Here is a 13,145-nt window from a genome sequence, read left to right on the forward strand (position 1 = left end):
GCTTAAAACGTTAAAATATAATATTACCTTCAGTACTAAATCAGTGGCAGTATCATTACAAGCTCAAGTTAAGGTGGGGTTTGATCTTGCACCTTTTGGTTATAAAACGTGTTGGATTAAAGCATTAAAGCTTTCTAATAACACACAGGAAAACTATCAAATTCTAATACACACACATATGTGTGTGTATGAATAGGAAGAATGATAAATAAAGACCATGAAAATTACAAAATCCCATATCAGGAATTATTATAATACTCAATTGATTTACAAATAACATATTTTTGTGAAAATATTTGATTTGGGATTTTGAAATTTTTGCATTTTTTTGGTCATTCTCCCATATACATATGACAAAAACAATTAATAATAACAATATAGTAAATAATAATAATTGATTATCGCCAATAACCATCCAATAAAAAATAATTCAAAATATAGAGGATATGTTAGATGCTATTTTCTCAAGGGAGAATTTCATTCCCATTGTAGAGAACTCCAATAGTTATTTTGGATCAAAATAAACTTAAAATTTTAGAATGAAAAGATAATAATATCTTTACTTTTTATTTTTTTAAAAAAGATTAATCGTCACTAAAACTTCGATGACTAACTAGCAGAAGCTTTGACCTCCACTACTGGCGACTAGTTGTTGGAGCTTTGGTCACCAAAAGATTTTTCACAAATAAGGTGGCTAATAGGGGGCTTGAACCCATAACCTGTTTACCAAAAAAAAAAACAATCAATCTACTTAATCACGTAATGCCAAAAAAAATATATGTAATAAAATAAATGTAAGTGTTCAAATATAAATGATTAAGTGAAGTGTTTAAGTGTGAATAAATAAATAAACTTTGACAATTTACGGCTAAAATTTGGCAATTCACAATCCAAATTCAGTGATTCACAAGAAATAAAGGGAATTGACAACCTTAAGTACAAGTATTTATGTGTAAATAAACAAGTAAAATTTAGTAACTTAGAACAAAAATTTCGGCGATTTATAATTCAAATTTGATGACAACTATTTTTTTTTATAAAAAAAGTAAGGATATTATTGTCTTTTCACCCTAAAATTTTAATGATTAAAGTATATATTTGATCTTTTAACTTTGTATAAGGTTTCAATTTAGTTCATTAACTTTAAAGAAGTATACTTTTAGTCCTTTAACCATAAAATTTTTTTTAAAAAAATAATGACATTAAGATCTTAAATGTTGATAAAATATTCTCAAATGTTAAAATATTAAGTTTAATTTTTTAATTTTTAAAACATTAATGACGGTTACAAAAAATCATCATTGAAATCTAATGATTTTAGGGTTAAAAACTAAATATATGATTTTTAAAATTAAGAAACCAAATTAAAACCTTATACAAAGTTAAAGGACCAAATATATACTTTAGTCAATTTTAATTTTATTTTGGTAGTGAAATTTTGAAATTTTATGGGAATTGTTGGACATTAATTCTCTATAGTTTAATAAAATTCTTCCTTTTTTTTAAATTGTTATTCTGTAAAATTTTCTGACCAAAAAGAAAAAAAGGTTGAACAAAGCTTATTTAGTGAAAAGCGCAAAAAAAAAAAAAAAACACACACACACACACTCATAAAACTGAATACGATTTTCTACTACATACGATGCTTAATATAAAACTTAATTTATTAATTTAAAAATATTAAAAATAATTAAATTAGTTATTAATTAGAATTATCATTTGTTAAAACCTTTAACATGTGCAACTACTATAAAGACTACTTTAAAAAAATAGATAAATATGAAAGACAAAAGAAATTGATGTCTTATATTTAGAATCAAATTGAAAGTCAAACAAATTCTTATATTAAGAACTGAAAGTAGTATATTTTAGTTCAAAATAAACCAGCTTTCAAAATTTAATTATTTACAGTAATAAAAAGTTTTTTTATTACATCAGAATATTTAAACCCTAGGAACTAATCACATCCTTAAATATAATTTAAAGATTTAAAATTTATTTTTAATCCTTAAATAGAAGTTATATAAAATAAAAATACACAAAATTAGTATGAGAAAATCGTTAAAAAAAACCTTTAAAAATAGAAAGATTGCAAATAAAGACTCGTTACATCATCAGTGTTGGTTTTGACAAAAGCAAATAACAATAATTTTGCGAACCAGTCCTTATATGTAATTTTTTAATTTTTAATATTTTTTGCCATTTTTTCAATTAGTATTTTTTCAAGAATTGAAAAATGAGAAAATGATGAAAAAAGAACCTTGAAGATAGGAAATTTAAAAAAATTCAATTAACACTTCCAAATGATTGGAAATAAGGGAAAGTCTGAATTGGAATTATAAAAATGTGAAAAAATGATCAATATACCTTTGTGTGATTATTAGAAAATGATGGAATTCTATATTTCAAACTTATTGATTTAGGTTGCAGTTTTGTTATTTTCACATCAAATTTAGTTATTTTCCCAAATTGATAAATGCTTTTACATGACAAAAGAATATCATTCTATATTCCAAACTTGTTAATTTCTACTGCAATATTGTTTTTTTTAGACCAAATCTAGTCTTCTTCTTTTCTTTTTTTTTTTAAACTGCCACAATAGGATATTGGTTATTTTTTTTCTTCCACATTTTCATAGTTTCAGTTCAAACTTTCCCTCCCTCCATATCATTTATAATCTTGAAATTTCTTATTTTTAAGGTTGTTTTTGTTGTTGTTATTTTACTTTAAAAGATTGCATCGATTTTTTGTCCTAAACATAGACATCCTAATAAAAACATGGAAAAAAAAAAGAAACAATGAAAAATTTGCACAAAGTTATGAATGGAATGTATGGAAAATTGTTGTTTTCCCCCAAAAAAAAGAAATACTATCTTTATTTTTTAATATAAGAGTTAGTTTGACTTTTAATTTAGTTCTAAATATAAGACTCTAATTTATTTTGTTTTTCATATTTATTTATTTTTTCAAAATGACTCTTGTAGTAGTTGTACATGTTAAAAATTCTATTAAATTATAGTTTTAGTTAATATACATGATTAGAAAGAGTATTTTAAGAAAAACAACACATATTCATTACAAATAACTAACTTAACTAATTTTTTTTATCTCTTTAAATTAGTCAACTAAGTTATTACTGATTTAAAATTTTAAAATTTTAAAATATTTTTTTGAGATTTTTTCTTATAATTTTTCTTAAAAAATATGTTATATTAATATACAGAATTTTTGCTATTGACTTTTCAAACATTACTGCTGCTACAAAAGCTGAACTAAGCACAGAAGTAAAACTCTGATAAAGCCACTTAAGAGGGGCTTACCTCGGGAACGGAGAAGCGAGGAGGAGTAGTTTAAAAGATCAGCCAAACTTTTCAACAGCAGAGTGAGACAGGGAAAAGAACAGAGTCGCCGGCGAACGGTTGAGATCTAATCGGGAAGCTGCCATCTGACACTTGGCTAGCTCTGTTCCTTCATTGTCGAAACAGAAATGGGGAGCTTGACGGGTTACCTCAAAGTTCACGTCAAGAGAGGCCATGATCTGGCTACCAGACCAGAAGTGGCCGAAGCAGCAATGCTTACGTTGTCGTCAAAATGGGCCACCAGGTAATTCAATTCTCCATTCTCTTTTCCTCATCATCACCTCTTCTGGGTTTGGGAATTGCAGGAATTGTTTTTTTCTTTCTTTCTTTCTTTCTTTCTTTGTTTTCTCTCTTTTGGACTAGAAAACTGAATACTTCCATTAATCAACTAAGAAAACAGGGTACATCAGAAAACAAAGTAAACAACTCAAAACAAGCAACCTAAAAAACTGCCTTAAAAAAACAACAAAAGAAGAAACGCGACAAAGGGAAACAGTTAGCCTCCATCATCACTTTCCAAGTTAAGTCCTAGAAAAAACAACAAAAGAATAAACACGACAGCGGGAAACAGTTAGCCTGCAGAATCACTTTCCATGTCCAGATGGCTTGTGACCAAAGATTCAGTAGTTTCCCTCTATGTTATGAGAAATTGTCGCAAGATGATCAGCGAAATAAAGCTCCTCTCTTGGTACATGGTTGAGGAGCACCTTCCAATAAACCATATATAATTCCTAAAATTTCAGCTATAACCTGGGGAACCCTTGCTGGTTTACAGCTGAAGCCTACTATCCAGTTGTTCTTCTGGGCAAGCTCCTGATCTGCAATAGCTCTAAAGAGGCTCCAGCTTCTCGTAATTTCCTCATCTAGGCCCTCTGGATCAAAAAGCCTCTTAGACCTCTCCGGAACCCTCCATCTCCAAAATTTCCTCCACAAAGTCAGCTCCCCATCAAATAATTTGTTTAATTAATAAAAAAAATTCTATTTTTCAACATGTTTTCCATCGTCATTCATCGCCTGCCTCTTGATCATCACCGGTCCGCCCCCCCCAAAACAGCTCTGAGGTTTTTTGTTATGAAAAAGAAAAATAGAGACAAATTTTTTTTTTTGAAAAAACAGAAATCAAATTCAAACGGCCCTTAGACGGTGAATCGTGAATTAAATTAAATACCCAAGTTCTAATTTGATTGAAAATAAGTACTCTAAGAATGGACATAAACATTAACAATATTAAGTCTCTTCTATAAATAGCATGGATCTCCTTCTCACGGGGAACGCCAATGTTTCTATATTTTGGTTTCTTTCATGTATAGGAAAATGGGAGAATCTCACCAAAGAATCCTTTAAATTACTAAATATTAAATCAGATTTGATAACAATATTTTAATAAGTTTTAACAGTACTAAATTTGCAAATAACAACATATTTTTAGAGGAATTTTTTTATCTAGAATTTGGTAATTTTAAACTTCAATTAATAGGATTCTCCCCAAGAAAATTAATTGTATGGCTAATATTTCGGCTAGAGAAGGAAATTAGTTTGCTGATGATTTTTGTTTTTTAATCTTTGATCGGAACACACTTTTTCTTTTGAAATAGAGGTGGGCAATAATGGTGAAAAATAATACTATACTAGTTCTTAGGTCCTGTTTGACACAAAGTATTGAAAATGAGAGGTAGGAATTACTATTGAGATTGGAAAAATATATTAAAAGAGTATTTAATATGAGTAATTACTTGTTACTTCGGATTGAGCAAATCTATATACGTGGGATTGGAAAATATCATAGGAGAGGTAGTATTCTCCAATTCCACCTGCATAAGAAGTTACTCACTTACTCATACTAAATATTCTTTGATTATTTTTTTAATCTTAATTTCAATCCCTATTCTTTATTTTCAATGCTTTTGTATCAAACGAGACCTTATTGTATGTATTTGCTAGTTGTGTTTTCTGTCTAGTTTAAGACTATCTTCTATTTTTAATATAAGAGTTAGTTTGACATTCAATTTGATTTTAAATATAGGACCTTAATCCACTTTGTCTCTTATATTTATTCAGTTTTTTAAATTAGTCTTTTTAGTAGCTGCGTATGTTAAAGATTCCATCAAATGATAATTTTAGCTAATACATATATTTAGAAAGGGTATTTTAGGAAAAATAACACATATTTAGTACAAATAACTAACTTAACGAACTTTCTTAATTTACTCAAATTAGTCAACCAACTCTTATATTAAGTACTGGAAGTAATATGAGTATTCAATTTTTATTCAAAAAGGAAATGGAGCATGGCAGTAGACTGGGTCAAATAAATTGACGTTACTAGCTAGCTTTAACGGTATCTTCATTTGCTTAACACATTCAAGCCTGAGATTTGATTGTGTAGCGTTAAATTAGCTTTAAGATTGAACTACTAGTAAATAAGATAAGGTAGGTAAGTAGCAACCTTGTAAAATTGTGGAGCTGTACATTTAATTCAAGTGATGTCTGCATATAATGTCTGATGCAGAAATGGAAGACTGGAGTGGTGAAGAAGAATGTGAATCCTGAGTGGAATGAAGAGTTGATCTTCGATCTGAGAACTCCAGATCCCCCACTCCAACTTGTAAGTCATGGTCTTATGCAATCCTTTTGTATCAGGCTTAAGAGGACTTAACGATACGCTTTGCTATTTCTCCCTTACTAATTAATTGTTGGATGGACTTAAACTTATATATAGATATGTGTGTGTATCTCTTTGATTTATCCTCTAGTCACTCCATATGAGACTTAATCATAGACTTAAATAATGCATAAGGAGTCAGTTGTGAAAGTAGGCTTTGAGGGTCTGAGATTTAGAGATGCGCATTTTGAGCAATTTCGTTGGCTTTTTACACAAGCTAATTGTACTAGAAAACCTTCAGACTAGTTTAATTGGTTAGTCCAAGTTAGCAGACCGCAGAGAGAACAACAAATAGGCAATGAAAAGTGGAGAATATTACATCTTCACCTTAAAGTTTAAGTGTGAGCACATCAGCTTCCGCATATTGAAGAGGCCACAAACGCAAGTCCTTGTTGTGGCAACAGCAGGGTCAACAGCCTAATTTTTTGGGTTTCAAACGGTGTGGCACACATTAATCCTAGACAAAACCAGTCCACACATCCCGTACAAAGTCAGGCCCCTAATATCACTTGTAAGGAACGGGGAGTGAAGTCCAAAAATAGGGGGGAGTGATCAAAATTGAGTCCTTCTACTTTATTATATATTACTTATTATTAAGCCCTATTATATTTGGTATAGGACTTTCTATATTGGCTCAGGTTCACTCACACTTGACCTGAACAACCTAACACAAACTTACTTGGGGAATGACATCCTTCTTTGTCTTGTGATTTGTAATAACTTGGACAAAATCAAATAAATGTTCCATTGGTTTATTAATGAATACGAGTATATGATCATCAACGGTGAATTTAGGCCACATTACCAGCATAAACGGAGGTGGGCATAGATAATATAGTGCACATTTACAAGTTATTAGTATGTCTGAGATGATAGATTCACTAAAACATGAACTTTGATTAGTGGCGCTGTCACAGTCTATCTGGGAGCATTGGCAATAACATCATCTATCAAACTTGTCTTGAGATTGCAGTTTGTGTATAACAAGGGCAAATTTAGTTCAGAGGACAAAATGGGGCAAGCTGAGTTTGACATTAATCCATTTCATGATGCTGTCAGGGGACGGTTGGAACGCCTTAAGGATGGAGATATCATCACAACAATAGAACCGAACCGGGGAAACTGTCTGGCTGAGGAGAGCCAAATTGTGTGGAAAGATGGGAAAGTTGTTCAAAACATGTTTATTAGACTGAACAATGTGGAACGTGGGGAAGTGGAGCTCCAATTATCAATGGTATACTGGTGGGGTCTGCTCAAAATTCACGTGCAAAAAGGGGTGAATCTTGCTATCAGAGATGTCATCCGCAGGAGCAGCGATCCATATGTTGTCTTCAAAATGGACAGACAGGTAGTTCAAATTTGATTTTGTTATCTCAGCACCTTCAACTCAATTAAGCGCTGAGATTTATTTGACTCTATAGTGTTAAGGATCAAAATGAGACAGGGTACCAACCTTGTTCAGTCAAGTGATGTCTGCATATAATGTCTGATGCAGCAAGTGAAGACTCGAGTGGTGAAGCAGAATGTGAATCCTGAGTGGAACGAAGAACTGACTTTATATATTCCAGATCCTCCTCTCCCAGTTGAACTTGTCAGTAACTGTTTTTCTTTTGCAACTCCCTTGTTTGCCATTATTCGACAAAAGTTGACAACCCATATAAAACAAAACGATACTTGCATGTGTTAATGAAGTATATATTACCTGCAGGTTACTTGTCATGTATTTATATGCCAAAACTAGAAATCAAATGAATCAACATGCTCCATTATTGTCTCTTGTGATTGCAGTTTGTGTATGACAGAGACACATTTAGCTCTGATGACAAAATGGGGGAGGCTGAGTTCGACATTAATCCAATTGTTGAAGCTGTGAAAATGGGTGTGGAAGGCCTCGCTGATGGAACTACCATAAGAACAATACCGCCGAACCGGCAAAACCGTCTTGTTGAAAGGAGCCAAATTTTGTGGAAAGATGGTCAAGTTGTTCAGAACATGGTTCTTAGATTGAAAGATGTTGAGTGTGGGGAAGTGGAGCTCCAATTGCGTTGGATTAAGCTTCCCACTGCCAGGGGCCTCTAGTGTTTGTGTAAATATTGAAACCATGCATTTCTTGGGTTATTGACAGAACACGATGGTATCGTGTGATTCATGTAGCCAACCCCACCTAGTGGGATAAGACTTGTTGTTGTTGTTGTTGTTGTTGTATTGAAACCATGCATTTCTCAAATGACCTTTAGGAGCATTTGTTAATGTCAGTTTAGTATATTTAGATGAATAACTCTTGGGGATTAATATCACAATTTGATCATTAGGGATAATCTATCTAATGAGGGGGAGTACAAACCATATATCTTCGCACAGCTTACTACAGGCCAAGTTATTGAAGGTTTCTCAGAGAGACTGCACAGAGGAGAGGGAGAGGTTTCATGCTTGGCCTTAATTGGAAGGGCTTGGGAAGGAGTCTTTAGGGTTGTGTACTTGGAGCTGCTTATCATGAACATATTTACGTAAATCAAAATAAAACTCACCTTACATATTTATTTTGCACATTGTAAATCACAATTAAAAAACTGTTTTTCAAAACCCTATTCATCATTCCAATACACATAGTTGATACAGTCTAGTATTTTAAGGTCTTTGTTGGCTTTGTTTTGTTTTTTGGTTTATAAAAAAAAATGTATTATTAGTAGATCTTCCCAAAAATTTTATAACACATATGGATTGATTGACTAGTTTTATTTACTGATGATATACTAATATGTGACTTTTTAAAAAAATTGTCACCGAAACATAGTTGGATTTTGAAAAAGTAAATTGTTGCTTTTTCCATTCCAAGACACTTGCCGAGAGCACGATGCAATATCAAGAGGATGATATAAACAACATGTCCCGTTTTCTCAAAATCCAATCCCATGCTATACAAGGAAAAGGGTATTTAGGTTCGTGTAAACTGCAAAACCTCTTACATATAACTATAATTATAATTTTGTTATCTTAAAATTTTACTCAAATTGTAGTGTTACAACCATTAATTTAGTTTCCTCCTAAATTCAAGCGATAGATTCCCATAATGTGCTTTAGCTGCTTCCCCTAGTACCCTTTGCAATACTCCAGCCTTCCAAATGTCTTTTATTTTTCTTTTGATTATTAGATTCTACATAAAATTAATGATATTTTAATATCTTATGAGCAAAAATAAGTGCAATTTTAATTTTTTATGATTTTTTTAAAAATCAAAATTGCACAATTTTGAAGTATTTTACTTCAGAAATTATTTTAAAAAATTTAACTCGCGCTATTTTTTAACTATAAGATATCAACATGTCACTAATTTTATGTAGAATATTAAGAAAAGTTTGAGAAGTTGATATATTATAAAGAAAATTAAAGAATATTAGAAAAAGGCATATTAGAGACTCCAAACCCTTCAAATTCAAACCAAATTGTGTCTTAGAAGTTGATCAGGACTAGCTTGAAGAAGAGGCTTTTGCCATTCAATCTGATCCTTATGTTGGTGTAAACAGTACATTCACATAAGGATAACGTTTTTTTTTTTTGGGGGGGGGGAAACGTAAGGATAAAATTGGAAAGGACGCGAACAGGACAAATAAGGGATAAGAGGCGATCCAAATTCCGTAATAGCGGGCCAAGCCAATAATTTTGGGCCCAAAACATTACAAATTGTCTGTATATAGCAACTAAGATTTCGTCCTGTCGGTCCATCGTTTTATTATCAAATTGAACCAATTTCTGTACCAAAAAGAAAAATTTGAACCAATTTGAATACCGCGCTTCTGTAATAAATTCAAATATTTATATACAATTTGACGTTTACAAAATTTATTTAAGAAAAATCCCCATAATTTCATCTCATTTTTAATTAAGTCCTTATAATTTTTGTCTTTTCATTCAGCCCTTCTGGTTTTTTCATTTATATGTATTAGTTCGCATGCTTATAATTTGTTACTTTGTAAGGGAAATGACGTCAGAAGTTGATAATGTGGCTCTCATTAAGCAAGCGCTAGAATTAATTTTGTCATATGAATTTTAATAATATTAAAATCAACTGTATAGAGTAGGGCTGCACAATGGACAGACCGAACTAGACCAGAGCCCAACCCGAAGTCTAGTCTGAATTTTTGGTCGGACTGGGTTTAATAGTCTGTGGTCTAGTTTAGTCCAGTGATGACCCGAGGTCGGGTTGGACTGGACTTGGTCCACCAGACTGGTGGACTGGTCCAGGCAGTCTAGTTGTCCAATTTTCTTTTTTTTTTTTAATTTTTTCTTTATGAAAAATAAGATTTCAACATGATAAATACAATTAAGACAATAAAAAATACCTATAATCATATGAAACTTGTCCTAAAATATTAAGATTTCATCATAAATACATAAAAATATCTAAAAACATTAAAAACAATTAAAGGCACCTTCTAAATTACAAATTATTGAAAAATAAAAAATTCACCTAGACTGGACTAGACCAGTCTAGGTGATATGATCTCTTGGTCCGAAACCTAGTCCAGTCTGACCAACTAGTCTGGTCCAGTCTAGTCTAATTTTATTATATAGTTAATTTGGACTGGATTGGACCGGACATGACCACTTCGGGTTGGACTGGATCACTGGGTTTTTGCACACCCCTAGTATAGAGGTAGGGAGATGGTTATAAGCATAATAAATTTATTATTATTATTATTAAGTTGATAATAAATAAATTTTGTTCCATCATTTTATTTTTTTAATTTTTAATTTTGCATTTTTTGACAACTTACATATTGCTTAATCACATCCATAATAGTCCTAATTATCATATTATGAGCATAGAGACTAATACCTATAATTTAGGAAACTATAAGGACCCCTGAAAAGAAAAAAATATATTAAGGACTGGATTGAAAGTTAGGCAAAACTATAAGAACCAACAAATTATTTTTTTTCCTAAGCGGATAAACCACTAATAGGTATTAGAACTACCCCTTGATAGGACCTCTTGACGGTGACTAATGTGAATATTTTGAGAAGAAAAGTATAAATTTAAAAAATAAAATAAATTAAAGTCTCATATTCATAATTAAAATAAGCCTTTTTGTCTGGCGATCTGACAAGAGTAGCAGTACTATTGATAAATTATATGGAGTACAACGCTACATCTCATCTTAAAAATGGCACAAAGCACGTATCTCACAGCCTAGTTAATTTTAAATATATATATATATATATTAACAGATTGTATTATCTCATCTGAATGAATCATCAAGGGAGGGGAAAAAAATAAATTGATGATTTGATTTGTAATGATTTTGATTAAACTGAACAAGACGTACGTGCAAACTAATTCCACTAATTGAGCCAATAATATGGCCATCGCATCCCACATTTTGAAAGTTTTCAATGACTTTATCCCAATTATATATGTTCTGTGGTCTCGAATGTGTTTGCACATAATAATAAACTTAGCATATCTGGATAGATCCAGAATAGTAGCAGGCTGCTCTACATCCTCTTGTTTAGAAAATGATTAAGGGGGTGTTTGGTAAGATGAAAAAATACCTTTTAAAAGCGTTTTTCCGCAAAATAAGGTAGACTTATATATATTTACTTTGTATACCATAAAAACACTTTTAAAATCATGGTTTGACTTCCATCCAAATACCTCTTAAGTCCTAATTAGAATCACTTTTAAAATTATTTATAAACACATTTTATATAAGTTGAGACGATAATCTTTTTATATATTTATTTTATATTCTGTAAATTATGATTAAAAAATTATTTATACAAAAAAATCAAATATTTTTAATTTGTCGAAACGGTTTTAGGGGAAAAAAATTGTTGAGACAGTGGGCTACGGAGTTTCTGAAATGAGCAGAGCTAGCTAATAATCACATGAGCCATATGAATTACTGTAACAAATATCAAAAACAGGTTTTCTGCCAATAAATATGAAAAAAATGAAAAATTATTAACAACAATATAACATATAAATAAATGAAGAGGGTGAGTGGTATTTTTCACAACCAATAATGAACAGTATGTCTCATATTATGAGCTCGTTTGGCATCATGTTATTGGACCATGTCAAATCGTGAAGAGCTATTTCGTATGTTGGGAACTTTTAATTTTTTTTTTTTAACTTTCAATTTTTAGCTTTTTTTTTTTCATATTTAAACATTTTGAAACTGACTTTAATATATATTATTCAAATAAGTTTGTACCAAACTAACTTTTCTCATAAAAATTTATCCAAACATAAACCATATTATATTAATTAATTATTATTCCAACCTTAATATGCAAAAATAAGTTAAAATAAGTCATCTTTACCAATGTTAATTTGTTTGGATTACTTACACGCAAATGTAAATTTTAGTTCTAGAGATTATACACTTCATTAGTTAACTTCTATAAAAATGTTCAGTTCCATTTTTTTTGAAAAATAAATGTTTGACTCAACTCTAGTTGGTTCAGTAAATTCTTAAAACTCAATTCACCGAAGCTTTTCTTCACCAAAAATAAATATTTACTCATTCTATATAATTTAAATTAAATATAGATATAGATTTAAGTACAACATACCCAAAAAAAGCACGCACGCTATATATATATATATATATATATATATATATATATGTATGTATGTATATATAGCCTTTCCGTTTTATTTGGCCTTTTGTGTGTGGGTTCCATTGCCTCCAGGGGTCCAGGTAATCTCTGTGGACTCAGATGTTGCACGTTACCCTGTCTCCCATGTGCACTCTACTTGACAGGCCGGGCATCATTCAGCAGTAGAAAGGGACAAAAATAATATGGGTAGGTTAAACTGATGAGTACATATATATATATATATATATATATATATCATTTGGTCTATTAATTTCTTAAAAAGTTAATACAAAATATAAAAAGACAAAAGGTATGTTACATTATATAGAGCGCATGCAAATTGCTTTACGCGTGGGGCCACCCTAATTAGAGTCGAAGATGGTGGTGTTCTAGCAATGTTGAGAAGCATCGAAACTTTTGAATCTGGGGATGGGAATGAGGCCACGCAGCCTCAGTCTCTGCCTACATTAACATTTGTACGTAACTGGGACGTTAATTCGCTCTCACGCCCATTGTGT

The 13,145-nt window shown here is 31.1% G+C and overlaps 1 pseudogene; it reads left to right on the forward strand.

Moving 5' to 3' along the window:
- Positions 1-3,332: 3,332 nt before the first annotated feature.
- LOC114727329 (protein C2-DOMAIN ABA-RELATED 1-like) lies at positions 3,333-8,132 on the forward strand (annotated as a pseudogene).
- The last annotated feature ends 5,013 nt before the right edge of the window (positions 8,133-13,145 follow it).

Source organism: Neltuma alba, unplaced genomic scaffold (genome assembly GCF_004799145.2).
Source record: "Neltuma alba isolate B1F8T4 unplaced genomic scaffold, ASM479914v2 tig00012465_pilon, whole genome shotgun sequence".
Classification (NCBI taxonomy): Eukaryota; Viridiplantae; Streptophyta; class Magnoliopsida; order Fabales; family Fabaceae; genus Neltuma; species Neltuma alba.